Below are 16,809 nucleotides of genomic sequence, written 5' to 3' on the forward strand. Positions count from 1 at the left end.
AATGTCTCTATTATTTGATGAAACACATAAAAATTTATTTCTCTTAGCTGCACAAGAGCCAGAATGCTCTACCAAGAGTACATTTAAATATTGAAGCAACAGATTCTAGGCTATTTAAACTCTTCCAGGATATAAAAACAAGTAAATAAATAAAAATAAAACAGCTTAAAATTCCTTTTTAGAAGTTCATGTTAACAAAAAGAAACATTAAAAATAAATTATTGAAAAACAAAACGAAAAATTGTAACTATTAAAAATTCAATTTACTAAATTTAAAAAGGAGTATAAAATAGGGTCAGGCAGAGATTACTCAAGAACTTAAAGAATAATTCAATATTAAGTCACTATATTTTTCATCATATCAGTAAATCAGATGAAAAACGTTGACGTTATGAATAGAGGCCAAAATGGTGTTTGATTAAATATTAAATTCATTCTTGATGTAAAACAATATAAAAATAAACATTTAAAATGTGAACGTAAAAATAACAAAGAACATATAACTTGACCCAGCTAATATTATGCAATATTGGAAGAAAGCAAAAGCTTTTCATAAACGTGCTGTTACTTCTCTAAGAAAAAAAATTGGAAGGAGGAGGATAAAAGAAGGAAGAGTGGTAATTTGACAGTGTCTTAGATTTGATGAAGTACTATTCACAGTTGTTAAAATCTTGTCCATAAATAGATCATTTTCTCAGCTAATCACATGAAAATCAAATTTATAACCAATTACAAAAGGAGTACATGCAATCACGGCCTATGCATACATCATCTCTGAACTTTCGTCAGTGTTTAATACAAGACTAGATGAAAGAGGTAGAAATTACTGAAAGTAGAATTTCCCTCCGTACATTTTCTTCTTAACAAGAAAGAAGATCCCTTACCAAATTGTTTAGCTGAGAAAAAAATCAGTATTTCCAAGAAATGTATATGTTTATGTTAATTAAACTGATTGTTTTCTTAATACATATTATGAAATGTAATAATCACTGATCTACCTATAAGAGTAAATTACAACATTCTATAGCCCCTGTCTAATTACAAATTCTCTTAAAAACTTTGGAAGCCTTTGGAAATTAAAACCTTTGGAAATTCTCTTAAAACCTTTGGATTCAGAGAAATCTGACGAATTTTGACTCCAGCATAAAATACATTGTTTAACATGTGTGACAGCAACAAATTAAAATCAGATTATAAAAATAGGAAACTTAAAGGGGTCAAATCTCAATATGTTTCCTAAAACCAAATGTTTCTGCTTAAGGAAGAAAACTTTTACTTCTGATTTTAAAAAGAAAACATAAATCTTAAAATAGTTACAGTAGTCTCCCAAAATTTTATTGTATGATTATAGGCGTTCATTTTTGACTGCGCCTTTGAAAGTTTATTTTGATAATATATTTCAAACAGAAATGCTTTGTACTAGTGCTTTGTTGCAAGTACTAGTGACTATTTCAGACTCAAAGTTGTGTTGAAGTAATGAAAAAGATAATTGTATTTTTGAACCCTTGATATTCTTGTTTACAGAACTGGCATCACTATTGCCTTAGTCTGTTTAATACTGATATAAAAGAATACCTGAGGCTGGGTAATTTATAAGGAAAAAAGACCTATTTGGTTCACTCTTCTTACGGTGAGAAAGTTCAAGATCGGGCATCTGCATCTGGTGAGGGCCTTAGGCTGCTTCCACTCATGGCGAAAGGCATCAGCCAGTACAGAGATTACCTGACGAGAGAGGAGGCAAGAGGGCGACGGGGAGGTGCCCGGTTCTTTCAACAACCAGTTCTTGCAGAAATTAAGAGTGGGAACTCATTCACACTGAGGGAGGGCATTGGTCTATTCACGAGAGATCTGCTCCTATGACCCAAACACTTCTCAATAGACCCCACCTCCAACACTGGGGATCCAAATGAAATATGAGGCAAAGGACAGATATCCAAACCATAGCAGCTAGTTATATCATCTAGAACATCCAGAAGATATCTGATAACTTATGAGTACACTGGTTTCTAGTCTTTGAAGCCATGTATTGGGACATACTGTAATATGTGGTATCTTCTAGTTGCTGGGGTTTTTGTGATATGCAGAGCTTTTCAACTTTTTTTCAGGATTAGAATAAATAATTGTGCATCAACTTTGTAACTTAACTTGGTGCCCTCCTGCTCTGACTGAAAGTCTCTCTTCCCGATTACATCATTGACAAAACTGAAAGAAGCCACAGAACACATTTGCTTTGGCATTTGTCGAGATTCCCTAATTTTTTTTTAAGAAAAGAAACTTTAAAGCAGAATAAAAAAGTCTTTGACTCATGGACTCTTGATAAATCAAGTATATGATCTAGTGTCTTTGCAGTGTGACTATAAAATAATATCAATTAAACTTAAGAAGAATTAACAAGATCTGTAGTTAATTTAAAAATGTAATGTGGAGTAAAAGAAGCAAGTGACAAAATATCATTTTATTTAAATATGAAGCACAATATATTTTTATTAATATCTTTATTATGAAAATGTGCAGATTGAAAGAACGAGCACCAAGTTTGTAATATTAGGACAAAAGGGGGTCTAGATGTGGACAGAAATCTAGAAAAGGTTTTACATTTTGTAATACTCTAAAAAGGAATATACATCTATTTATGTATTTGTGTGAGTATGTATATGTTTGCATGTGTTCAGAGACAGCATATATAGTTATGTATAGTAATTACACAGTATGTTTCAGATAGATTGATAGGATTAAGAGTATAGGCTTTCAGCTTGATTTATTGAATTTGAAGCCTCTTCTTCTAGCTTTGGGGAAAATACTTGGGAGCAATATTCATTATCTCTTTAGGAAAGGATTAGAATTCTCTACCTCATGCATATCTATCTTCTCCTTTCAACTTGCTTTGATCAATGAACTGTGAGGGAAATTGACATGTGTCTCCTGAGCAAAATCTTGTGAAACCAGCATGTCCTTCACATTTCCCTCCCTTTCCACCTGTCTTTGTGATCATGGAAACGGGTGGAGATGGACCCTCGGTCAGCCTGGATCCCTGAGTCATTATGATGCACAAAACTCCATTGCAATGCACAGGTAGCATGCATGAGAAATGAGGCTTTTGTGTTTTAAGTCACTGAAGCTATTGTTTTATATACAATTGTAGCATAAGCTAGCTTATTCTGACAGATACAGATGCATTGCTGTTGTACTTTTACACATGTCTAAATTAAAATAAGTTTAGAAGACTGGTGTGTTGTTCCTAAATGAATATAAACTCTCAAGAATTCTTTTCGAGCAATCAGTCCATATCAGATACTAAGCATGTAGGATACAAATACATGCATCTCAGTCTGTTCTCCATGTGTGAATAAAGCAGGGGGTGGAGAGAAAAGTAGTCATGTGAAAAAATAATTAAAAATAAGCTTTTTGTTTTATAACAGGATGTTAAATGCATTTTCTCCAGTGATGTCCGTTATTCTTTTGATACTCCACAGTAAGGACAATGGGCATTAGTTGAAGAGAACAGACCATCTCATCTGACTTCCCAGTCAGGGTGGTCTCGGAGCTGATTCTGCAAACCTTAGCCTATAGCCACCTCCAAACAAGAGCATCTGCAAAGAGGAGGCCAAGATATTGAGAAAATGAAATTGGTGGGGTTTTCCTTGAAGAGAAGTGTGGGCAAATTGTGCTCTTCCCCTTTCCTTCGACCCTGCTCCCCCATCACCTCAAGAAGAGTGAAAGTGCATCCAAAGAATGGCTTAATGAACAGAAGCCGAGGCCGCGGGGTGGCTCATGCCTGTAATCCCAGCACTTTGGGAGGCCGAAGTGGGTGGATCACAAGGTCAGGAGATCGAGACCATCCTGGCTAACATGGTGAAAACCCGGCTCTACTAAAAATACAAAAAGTAAAAAAATAAGCTGGGCGTGGTGGTGGGCACCTGTATTCCCAGCTACTTGGGAGGCTGAGGCAGGAGAATGGCGTGAACCCGGGAGGCGGAGCTTGCAGTGAGCTGAGCTCAAGCTACTGCACTCCAGCCTGGGTGACAGAGCAACACTTTGTCTCAAAAACAAAACAAAACAAAACCAGAAGCCCTGGAGTTGAGGAGTCAGGAACAGGGCGTGACTCTTGTTGACAGGAGTCCTCTCTGTGAAAGAAGCTGAAGTGTTTTGTGTGATGGAGCGCAGGCAGAATGACATGATAAGAAGAGTTTGTAATTCTATAGAGACAGAGGTAGCGGGATTTTTGTGTAGGAAGAGTTTAGTGCATGAGAGGTAGCAGAACTGTAGTCATCTTAAGAGACTTGGCCCCAGAGAGCTAGCTCAGGGTAAGGTGACTGAGAGCCGCCTGGGAGGGGCACCACACTGCCGGGAAGAGTCCTCCCTGGAGGGCTCTGCTCCTGCAAAGGCTTAGTGCCGTGGGAGGCTGTCCAGTACACAGTCACCACTCAAGGATTAAAGGGGCAGAATTTCGGAATTTGTCACACAAGCCCCAGTCCAGAAACATCTGACCTTTTCTTCAAATCCTCTTTCACTGCTGTGCCTGACCTGAAGGTTAGCTAGAAAGCAGGTAAGGCTGGAATAAAGGAAGAAAGAAGAAAAGTGCACGTGCTCCTCCCTACCCCTCTGCAAGCCTGGAGAACCTCACATCAAGCCTGGGAGTGGGACAGGGAGCTGGAAATGAAGTTATTTTAGACTAGGCTGCACTTTTTTCTTTTTTGCAAACATGCAATGCATAAGTCAATAATTCTAAATGTACAGCTGGATGACTTTTTTCTTATCTCTACCCATGTAAACCCTAGCCAGAACTTCTCAGGAAACAAACAATATCCTGACTTCTATCGCTTTCGATGGCTAACTCTTCTTGAACTCTCCATAAACGGAATTATCCATTACGAAATCTTTTGTGTCTGGTTTCTTTCCCCTACATTATGTCTGTGGGTGTCACACTGAGGGTTGGGTGGTCAGCAGTGTGTTTTTACTGCTGTATAGATTCCCATGGTGGGAATGTATCACCACTGGTTTTTCCATTCCACTAGTGATGGAAGGGTTGTTTTCAGGCTTTGACTATTAGGGGTTAAACTACTATGAACATATTTGTACATGTGTTTCTCATAGGTAAAGTGCATAAGAGCGGACTTGCTGGGTCACCGAAGACCACATTAAACACTGGTAATATAGGGAAAGGCAGTCTCAAACTCACCCCCACTCAGCTACATAAGAATGGGCTTGGGCCTGGAACACTTCCTTATCAAGAGATAGAGTCCTCGCACCTTGAACTGGGCTTGTCACCTTGTGTGGGTCTATCTTTCCCTGCCTCCAACTCAGTGTGTGCACTCCTTTGTTCTGATTAAGTGAGTGTATCATTGGTTCTCCCCGGCTTTTCGTATTTCAGATCCCACAGTTGGGGGAGGGAATGGGAAGGGTGGGTGTTGGGGGGAGGTCTTCTACTGCAGCATAAAGTGGGATGCCTGCAGCCATACTACCCTCCTTGGCTTTGGAGTGGATCTGCTGTCTATGGGGGACTGGCACATTTCAAGGGACTGGATCTTGTAAACACTCTCTCTCTCATTTTGGTGTAAGTAAACACTGTATCATTTGAGCCTGCTAAGCAGCTTGTCTGCTCTCAGTGACCTCAAATCATGCACTGGTCTCTCCGCTAGGTGGCACTTCTTTGCCTGTTAACCTTGACCACATTTGACCACATTCATGTGATAGTCTATCCTGCAGCACAACCTGACCACCAGTGAACACTGAAACAAGTAGATCCTGCTAAACAAGTTTCCTAAGTGTATGTAAAATTTTATACTGTAGTCAGCAGTGTACGAGAGTTCTAGTTGCTCCATTTCCTCACTTATTAAACTTTACATTGAATAGTCTTTTAAGTTTGAGTCATTGTGTAGTGGTGTCTCATTGCATTTCCCCAATAAGTAATGATGTCGTATTGACTCTGTGTGTGTGTGTGTGTCTGTCTGTCTGTGTGTGTGAAGTTCCTGTTCTAGTCTTTTGACCACTTTGACCATTTTTATTGAGTAGCTTCTTTTTATATATTCAGGATACAAATCCTTAGTTTTATATATAAATTTTCCCTAGTGTGTGGCTGAGCTTTTCACTCTCTAAATGGTGTGTTTTGATAAGCAGAAATTAATTTTATGAAAATTTAATTTATCAATTACAGTTGGTTATAGTTGTGTACAGTTTGGAAAATTGTTGCCTATCCCAATGTTACAAAAATAATGTCCTATGTTCTCTTTTAAGAGGCTACATTATTTTACATTTCTCACCAAGGTCTCACATATAGTTGATGTGATTTTTGCAAATCACAAACTTGCTTTTTTATATGGTAGGAGGAGGGGTAAAAATAAATTTTTCCTCATAGATATCCAGTTGATGAAGCACCTTTTATTAAAAAGGCCATTCTACACATTAAATTGTAGTAGGACTTTTGTCAAAAATCAGGACACTATACATAGAAATGTCTGTTTCTGATCTATTTTCTGTTTTATTATTCTATGTGTCCATGCTTGTTCTATACCTTACTGTTTGATTTACTTTAGCTTTATAGTAAGTTTTGATATTTAATCATGTAAATCCTCAAACTTTGTTCTTTTTCAAAGTTATCTTGGCTATTAAATTCTTGGTATTTCCAAATATAGTTTCAAAACAGTGTCAGATAATCCTTTTTTTTACTTGAAGGTGAGATACTCAGTACCTGAACACAATGGCAAATTCTATGATCTTCTGAAACTAACCTCTGGGTGTGGGAATTTGAAAGTTAGTGGATAAAGTGAGTAGCTATGTTTTCTGCTTTCATCTCACGAAATCTAGTTTATTTAATAATCAGATTGCAATAACATAATAAATTCTATAGTAAGATTGTATATAATTAGCTATATATTGGAAGAGGAAGAAAAAGTTGTAACAGTGATTGTTGATGAAGCTAACATCTTCCCTGCATTTTGAAGTGTGCGTAAACATTCAGCAGGAAGAAAAGGCAGAAAAAAATGTACTTATTTCATGGAATAAGATGTAAGAGATATGAAAGAAAAATATGCGTAATGTAATCAGTAATACTGTTAAAAAAAAAAAAAAAAGTAGGGAAGCCATTAATCTACCATGGCTGTTACACTGATGTTCAAAATGAGAACTAAAGCCATATTCAACTGCAGCCTCCCATACTTTTATCGTACCATTCTTATATCTGTTCTTTCTTTCTCTTTCTTTTCTTTCTTTCTTTCTTTCTTTCTTTCTTTCTTTCTTTCTTTCTTTCTTTCTTTCTTTCTTTCTTTCTTTTCCTTTCTTCCCTCTTTCTTTCCTTTTTTTTTTTTTTTTTTTTTATCAGAGTCTCACTCTGTCACCCAGGCTGGAGTGCAGTGGCATGATCTTGGCTCACTACAACCTCCACTTCCTGGGGCTAAGCAATTCTCCTGCCTCAGCCTCCTGAGTAGCTGGGATTACAGGCATGTGCCACCGTATCCAGCTGATTTTTGTATTTTTAGTAGAGGCGGGGTTTCACCATGCTGCCCAGGGTGGTCTCAAATTCCTGACCTCATGATCCCGCTGACTCGATCTTCCAAAGTTCTGGGATTACAGGCGTGGGCCACCGTGCCCAGCCTTAGATCTGTACTTTCTAACAGAGCACCACAAGTAGCATTTCTAACAAATGCTGCAAATCTTAAAGACAATTGTGTTCAGCATAATCTAAGAATACAGAGCATAAAAGCCTATTTTAGAAAAAAAATTAAAGGCATAATGTTAAAATTCAACACTTATTTTTAGAACCTACTGTGTGCCAGGCACTTTAAAAAATGTTTTTAATACAAGGATGAGCAAAATTGGCAAAATCTCTGCCCCTGTGGAGTGTCCATTCTAATGAAGAAAACAATAAGCAAGTTAAGAAGCAAATGCATAACATAGTGTTAGGTTGTGATAAGGGCTATGTGGAAAAAATAAAGTGTGATTGAATATGGAATGACACAATGTGTGTGTAGAGAGAGTATTGTTGGAGAGAAGGTTCAGAAGTGAAAGAAATGATGAAAGAACCACAGCAATATCTGGGGCAAGAGGGAATAGCCAAGCAGAAGCCTTAAGGCCGCAAGAGCTGGGAGGTTTAATAAACGGCAAGAAAAATAGTGCAAAAGTGATATAGAGTGGCAGAGGGAAAAGTAGTAAGTAACAGACACAAAAGATAAGCAGGGCCTAGATTCCCTGTGGCCTGGGAGATAATGGTGAAAACTTATGGATTTGTTTCATGTGATGAAAATCTGTTATAGAATTTGAACAGGAAATGATGTGATCTGATCTATGTTTTTGAAAGAATCATTCTGGCTCTTGTTTGGAAAACAGCCACGGATTGAGGTGGTGAAAAAAATGGTAATGGAAGTAGAGGGAACAGTCAGAAGTGACTGCAGTAATTTAGAAGAGAGATAATGGAAGCATGGCCTGGGGTAGTAGCTACAAAAAAGGTGAGGACTCGATTCAGGATGTGTTGTGAAGAAAAAGTTGACAGGCTTTGCCAATGGAATGGACGTGGAGTGTGTTAGAAATAGGGAATCCAGGCTGATTTTTAAATGGAGGGCCTGCGTCACTGCATAGTTAGAGATGATATTTCCACTAAGATTGGAAGTGAGAGGAAGTATCATATTTGGGGCAGGGAGGAATCAAAGTTTCTGTTTGGAGTGGTTGAACTCAGAATGCTTCTCAGATATCCCAGGAGAGGTGTTAAGTTGGCAGTCAGGTATCTGAATCTGCACACAGAGGGGAGGTCAAAGCTGGATGTGTTAGTTTAGAAATAACCAGCATTTGGGTAAGATTTAAACCTATGACATAGGTTAAAATTATCTAGAGATAGCATTTACTCAAAGAACTCTCAGTATTCAGGAACACAAGCCTAGCCAGACTGGCTCGGGATAAATACAGTTTTATGTAGAAGACCAATAGGTGTCCATGTAGAACCAAAGAAAAGGCACAAATAAATAGAAGTCTACCATCTCTCTTGGTTATACAGAATGCATGAGGCAGTAAAGGATAAAGGATTAAGCTCTCAACATGTGAATGTCTTGAATTCAGATGTCAAACAGAACTGAATTTGAATCTGTTTCCCACCAGCCAAATGAGTGTTTGGTGAAGATGACCGTGATGATGACGATGACTTACATTTCTTAATGTTTCCCCTATGTGTGTTGGACTTTTAAACTCGTTCCAGTACAGGTAGGGAAAGGAAATTCACATTAGTTTTTATGTTTTTTTAATATATATGTGACACACACACACATATACACCACACACACACACACACATGCACACACACATAGAGATGGGGTCTCTGTGTGCTGCCCAGGCTGGTCTCAAACTCCTGGGCTCAAGTAATCCTCCTGCCTAGGCCTCCCAAAGTGCTGGGATTACAGGCATGATCCACTGTGCCCTGCCCTAAATATATTTTTTATATAGCAGGAAATCAAAAAAGAACATGAAGACGACAAATTTTAATCACAGAGGAAAGATTTTGTGAGATAGCATAATTTCATATTCAGGCAGCAAGTCTTTAGCTAATTCTTTAATTAAAGCCGTGACAAAAACATTTTGAAAAAAATGTTTTTGTGATACTTTACCTGTGAAGTGTTGAAAGATCTGCACTTGGTAAATTTAGCATTATTTAATTTTTCTTTTCCCTACAGTAATTACAAAATTCTGGAGGGAGGAAAAAATGTAATATTCTCCAGGAATGAGAAGAGAAGATAATACTCTGAGCTATACTAAACATGATCATTTTTGTACATGCACTTTCAGAAGAGGTCCCATGCTGTGGACTGAAGTTGAAATGAAATACAGTAATTGTCTCCAGCACTAAATACCCATAGGCATATTTTTACAAGAACATACATTAGGATATGCCTGCTACATACATAACAATGTGTGTGTATATTTTAAGAGAATCTTAATGTGACTAACAAATAGCAATCAAATTGTTCAAAATTTCAGGCTTAAAATTGAAGAGAAAATTTCTTTACTAAAAAATTATATACACAGAGACAGTGATGCAATGTTGAGCACTAATGTAAATTAGGGTGAAATATGAGAAGTAATCAGTGCCAACCATCTGCCTAGCTTCTTCTCACTTCTGCCCTTCCTTAGCAGGGGTGAGCTAAAGTTTTTACCTCCTGGGGAGATGGGAAATGACAGTGAGTGAGAGGCTAGTGGGAAAGTTGCAGGCACCCTCTTCTCTAAAAGCAGGAGGCTGTGGGTGAGTACTGCAATTTTAAAAAAAATTTTTTTTGAGGTTTCTCTCTGGAAAATGGCTGTAAATTCTAACCCTACATTGACAGGGCTCCAGTGATTTGGTCATGGATGTCTACAGTGACTTCTTTATCCTAGTGGATGGCCTAATGCCTAAGTGTTGCCTAATGCCTAAGAGTTCAACCCATGACCAGGTGTCCCACTCACAGGAAACATGCTTAAACCAGCCTCCCGCCTTGTGGCTCTTGTCTGACCTATGTCCAGTTTATTTCTACCAAGATATCCATTGTCTAGGAGAGCTTTACCTTGGAAAGAAGTTAGGTTCAGGTGTGTCAGTCAAGTGAGATGCAGAGGAGGCAATGCAACTAAAACCATATAATAGTAGAAGGAGTGTATTACTTACAGATTAAGAGAAAAGGGCAGCACTCCTTGTAGGGCCAATGGGTAGGGGGGGCCATTCTAGACGTACATGCTCAACCAGAACCAGAAAGTGGAGAGCAAAAGAGAGAGTGAGGGGCCTGTGTGCTAAAGCTTTTATTGAACTCCAAGGTATTACCTAAGTGGGTTTCCATGGGAGTTCTAATTTTCGAGTTCAAAGCAGCAAGCTGTTGCAAGTTCTATGCGGCCACACTGTTACCGAGAGGTTGTCGCTGCAGCATATTGGTGCAGTCTGTGGGGGATGGAGGAGTCAGTGGGGTAAGCCAATACGTGATATCTAGCTATCCCATAGGGAAGGTGGTCAACAGGTGGCAATTATATAAGGCAGATATCTGGATTGACCACATTAAGGAACTCGGATGAAATAGAGAACTGGAAATTGTGCCAAGGGTGACTAAGCCCTGTTTCTTGTATGAGAAAGTCCAACTTATATTCAAAATGAATGCCAAGGCAATATAACATTATAGGAATTCACCACCATGCATCCCCATGCTACTGAATTTTCAAGTCCAAACTCCCTATATCTAGTTGATAATATGGGTGCCAAGTAATCTGGAAATTCCTGGAATTTCTGCTGCTAATTGGAAGTCCCAGCCCATTTCATTCAAGGTAATTTGTCTTCGGATCCAAAGTCAGCATTTTATGACACTTAGGTGCTCTCATCAAAGATGTGTGTATGAAAAGGCTTAAGGAGAAAATAGACACAGAACAGCCTGCCTTCGCCCTGTAGGGCTCTCAGGTGGGTCCAACCCACCCTAGGGCTTGGAGTGATTTCAGATACTCTGAATGCCTCTGGTTCCCAAACTGCCATGGCTTGCTGGTGGAGAAAAACAGACCTTGATACCCTTACTATGAATTATATATATGATTGGCTAACTGAAAGCAAAACCATAATGGAACATGACTGCAGACAGGTATACATTCTCCAGGGGGTCCGTGTTTTGTTAGGGCAAACACATCTCACCAGGTGAATGGTCTCAATGGCTGGAGGCAGCATGAACCCTAGACTCTTGGATACTTGGATAATTCATTAGGAACAACAGCAGACAGAGTTGAAGCTAGTCTTTGAGAATATTCCTTACAAACCAGTACAGACCAAAATCTTTCAGGTATAAAATTCTCTTCTTTCTTACTGTAGTGTATCTTTGGCAACAGGGGTATACAGATTATGGAAAACTGAAGAATGTAAGCTACATTTTAGTAGCTCCATTCGCTTCCAGGAGTAAGGTGGAATATATATGTGTCCAGAGAGCTTTCTTAATTGGATATGAGCTTACTCTGATCTACTTTAGTACAGATTCCTTGTTTTAATAACAATAAATCTTGTTATTGTTATTGTTATTTAATAACAATATGCTGCAGCATATTCTCTAAATATAATTTACTCATAATTAATCAACATTACAGAAGAAAACTGTAAATGTAAGGTGATAATATAACATAAAATAAATATTTATATGTCATGTATTACATAGTAAATAAAATAGATACTAAATCAGAAGTAATATAATACAATAAAAATAGGTATTATAGGCTAAAATATATATGTACACATAAACATTTAGTGTAAATGTGCATATAAAATGAGAAAAAGAAAATACATTAAAATGATAGTACTGTAGGTAGGTAGGGGGATTGTGGTGGTTTAATTTTTCACATATTCCAAAATCTTTTATTACTATTTTATAAGATACATAAATTGTAGAATAACTTTTCTTGTTTAGTAACAGCAGAGAGGAGAGTAAAACTGGCAGAAATGGGTATGTTTGATCAATGTTGATCCTTCAAACTATAGTGATCCACTTCTGAGAACGAGGAGCTCACGTTTGAGCAAGCCAGGTTCCTACAGAGCGTGAGATTCAGCTTCTCCTGTCATGAAGCGGGGTCAGGCTCTGGACCAGGAGAGCATTGGCCAGCTTTGGAAGCCGTATCTCAGGTCACCTTCAAAAGCACACGTTTCCAAGTCTTTTCCCAACACTGCTTTTGTCACATTAGAATGAAATTTGCCCTCTGAGTTGAAATATTCTATAAAAAACACAAACCTCCTTAAGTTAAAATTTAAAGTTAGCTTCTCTGACAGCCGGGATGTGAAGAGACAGTGAAGAGATTCCGACTTTTGGCATTGTCAGCAGTTTTCCCTGACAGTGGAGCTCTGTCTTACTGCAACCTGCAGCTCTCGCTTTCCTGCTGTGACTGAGCCAGTGGGATGGTTGGCCAGGAGAGGGCGGCCTCACCCAGTGAGACATAAATCTAGAAGCGCCCTATGAGAGCACTAGGAAGGTGAAATGCAATCATCACCTACACTTGCTCTGCTTTCTGCGGTTTCAGCATTCCACCTTAGAACGTCAGGCTTAACTTTGGAGGTGTTAAATTTCCATGTGTCCGTGAAACACGGCAAGTACTATTTCAGCAGCTTGGAGAGATCCCAAACACAAGTCAGAAAGTTACCTCCGTCAGAGGCTTGCCGCCTTACCCCTGCATGGGTATCAGAAAAAGCTTCCTTTCTGCAACACACATTCTAATCATCACACCGTGGCTAAAAGGCCAAATAAAGGAGAGACATTTGCCCAGATATAGCAAAGCTGATGTTGGTTTGCCTAGGCAATTTTATAAATGATGATTGTGTGCAGGTGTTGGCTAAATAGCCGTAGACTACATACTAAGATAACTTCTGAGGTCTGTTGGAGAGAACGGGAAAGTGGGTGTGTGTGGATGTTTGGCACAGCTTGGGGCTATGGCTATAAGAACCTGAGTCTAGAATTTGCCACAGAATATTCTGTGAGCAAAAAAGACACCTACTTCTCAGTTATAATTCTCATTAGGATTTTTGTAACTTTTTTTTAAGCTGTGAAATCCACAGCTGTGTAACTCTGAGAAAAATCAATTAACCTGTCTGAACCTAGGTTTCCTCAAATATATTCAGTCTGCACTCCCAGGACCTCACTTTAAGAGAAACCTGAATCTCTTGAGCACAAGCATTTGGATGGGTGTTATTCCTTTCCTGCACACCTGCTGTGCTTCAAGTAGAGAACTGATGTAACCTTTTTCCTCATGTATCCCTGCTTTGAAATCTGTAAATTTCTATCTTGCTCTACCCCTTTCTGATTTATTTTTATTATTATTTTCAACTTCATCGATTCCTTCAAACTACTTTCCATCCACTAAATATTTCTAATGAGCCCTGTAAATTTTTCTTTACCACTTGGAAAAATGTAAAATATTTTTTTGTTCTCAACAAAGGATTGCCAACCCCATCTCGCATTAAAAGGAATAAGAAAAAGCGTGACACATTAAAAACAATAAGCATTGATTTCTCTGGCTCTACCTACAGATCTATTTTTGTGAGGCCTTTTGTCCATCTTCACCGCCGCTTCTCTTGCATTTGTCCTTTAAAGTTTCAGCGGACTCTCACAAATAGGGTCTTACTCAGAGCCTCCTGCTGCTGCTGTTTGGCATTGCTGAGCCCGTGGGGCTGGTTCCTGTGGCTTCTCCTGGCCAGTTGTCCACTGCAGGTGCCACGGATCCAAGAATTACCTCTGCCGGGCACCTCCGTCCCACACAATGGCACCCTGCTTCCAGGACATGCTGAGTCCTATCTCAAGGCATTCTTGGTCTTCCCTCAGTGTTCGAGAGTAATATTGTTTTATCTAAAACATTCCTGTGTTGATGCTCAGTAACTGTCAGCACAAGTGGGCAGAAGTGTATTGCTTTGGGTAGTGAACTCTCTCCATGCTCTCCCCGTGCCCCTTCTTATCCACTTTACCAGCCATGGGCATTCATCCTGTAGCTTCTCTGTGCTTTGTTCCAAATGGCCTGCTCCTGTGACCTTCTTCAGAGGCTGACCTTGGGCCAGTCCAACCCTCCCAAAGAGAGAGCCTGGAATGCCTGGTACTGTAGATCTGTCTAGGGAAGCATATAGCCAATGACTACGCAAGATTCTGAAAGTCTGATTCCCTTTCCTCAAAATGGGGCAAATTCTGACATAATTTATGGTCTAGAGCTCCCCAAAAGATCTGGCTAAGGCCAGGGAGTTGGCTAAAATTGTGCCTTTCTCTGTTCTTCATATTCTTTTCTCTTGCATTCTTCTCTTGGCCCTTAATAAATACCTTGTTCATGATCTGTGTCTCAGAGTCGGCTTCTGGAAGTCCAGCCTGAGGTATTTGGTCAGGAGGGCAGGGATGATTTTTGAAGGCAGATTCTGAGGATGGGATTCTAGAGTTAAGTCACCAGCTACGTGGCAATAGATACCCCTTCAGAGTGGTATCTGGAGCCCAGAGGGTCCCTGACACACTAGAGCATTGCAGTTGTTAAAACTTTCACCTGGAGTGAATTAAGATGATGTTACGGGTTGAATTAAGTAACCTCAAAAGATGTTGAATTTCACCCCCAGTACCTGGGAATGTGATATTACTGGGAAATAATATATTTGCAGATAATCAAGTTAAAATGATATCATTAGGGTGTGCCTAATCAATATTCAATATCACTATTGCCCTCACAAAAAAAGTGAAATTTGAACACGGAGACATACATGCTTAGAGGAAAGATGGTGTGAAGACACGGGGCATCCACAAGAACAATTTGAGGCCAACGGGGAGGTCATGGAACAGTTTCTTCCCTACAGTTCTCAGAACCAACCTTGCCAACACTTTGATTTTGGACTTCTAGTCTCCAAAACAGCAATGCAATAAATTCCTCATGTTCTATGCCACCCAGTTTACTGTATTTTGTTATAGAAGCTCTAGGAAACTAATACAGATGGGATTCTGACAGAAAGGGTATGCTAGATTGTGCAATTTTCTTTGGTTTTTGAAGGTACAAGGTAAACGGTCATTACAAAGGCTGTGGATGGGTTCCATGATAAATGGAAAGGAGAAAAGGGCAGACTCCAGTTGGTCAGCATAAGGCAAAGTGAGAAAGTCAGAAAGTCCCTTGGCAGCTCTCAAACAAACCACCCTTTCCTACAGCCAAGGAAGACCATGCTGAAGACCAGGCCAGGACCAACTATAAGAACAGTGAACCTTTGGTGATTCATGCCTGTAATCCCGGCACTTTGGGAGGCTGAGGCAGACGGGTCACCTGAGGACAGGAGTTCAAGACCAGCCTGACCAACATGGAGAAACTTCATCTCTACTAAAAATACAAAATTAGCCAGGCGTGGTGGCACGTGCCTGTAATCCCAGTTGCTCAAGAGGCTGAGGTAGGAGAATCCCTTGAACCTGGGAGGCAGAGTTTGCAGTGAGCTGCGATCATGCCATTGCACTCCAGCCTGGGCAACAAGAGTGAGACTCCATCTCAAAAACAAAAACAAAACAGTGGACCTTAAAGGAAGCCTAATTTACATCCTCAGCAATCCCATGCAACAGCCAGGACCTTGGTAAGGAAGAAATGGCATCTTGAGACTTGGAATCAGAAAATGTGAATAGATGCCATTGAGAAATGTGAACCTGCAGCAGTCCCTGCATTCTCTGGGCCTGCAGAATGGGCCCACACCTTCTTTCTAGAGGCAGAGCTCTCTTGCTTGAAGATGGTAAGCAAGTGTACAAATGTAAGCATAGAAGCCTAACAAGAGATTAATTTTATGGTTTATATCCTTTATTATGCCTTAAGTCCAATATGTTTATTCGATCTTGCAAGTCTGTCTTTGAGAGAAAAGAGGGATATGTTTAAGTCCTCACTCCACAAGATTTGTAACCATAGGCCAGCTACTTAATGGATTTGAGTCTCAATTTTCTTATCTGACAAAAAGTGGTTAATGACACCATAATGTAAGCAGTGTAAAACGACTTCTCAAAGATAGTGCTTGGTAATTCTAATCTATTAAATTTTTCCTAACTTCAAATGTCCCTGATTCTAATAATGGATAAGATGTCTACCACCTAGCAAAGACCCCTGCTGAAAGGTAGCCAGGCAGGGGATATGGAAGGAAGCTTTTCTTTTTATCTTTTTCTTTTTTATCCATTGAGAGGGAAATGAAGTCAACAGCTGTTGAAACAAACAAGCTCATTTAGTGAGTTGAATAATATCAAACTATTGCTCAAATGAAAAGAGCAGCTGGCTTTTTACCAAGGCATCATTGTCAAACACACCCTCACGTTTGGGATCATTAGAAATTTACATGGGGTGAATAGCCTTGGAAAACTATATTTACTTTTTCAT

At 39.3% G+C, this 16,809-nt stretch overlaps 1 long non-coding RNA gene across 1 annotated transcript in view; it reads right to left on the minus strand.

Annotated features, from left to right (window-relative positions):
• Positions 1-2,478: 2,478 nt before the first annotated feature.
• The window catches only part of LOC140712664 (uncharacterized), a 56,011-nt gene continuing 41,680 nt past the window's right edge, over positions 2,479-16,809 (minus strand). The window contains exon 3 of the long non-coding RNA XR_012094378.1: positions 2,479-3,590. This is a non-coding gene — a long non-coding RNA (uncharacterized lncRNA). The remainder of the gene's footprint in view (positions 3,591-16,809) is intronic.

This window comes from Chlorocebus sabaeus, chromosome 10 (genome assembly GCF_047675955.1).
Source record: "Chlorocebus sabaeus isolate Y175 chromosome 10, mChlSab1.0.hap1, whole genome shotgun sequence".
Classification (NCBI taxonomy): Eukaryota; Metazoa; Chordata; class Mammalia; order Primates; family Cercopithecidae; genus Chlorocebus; species Chlorocebus sabaeus.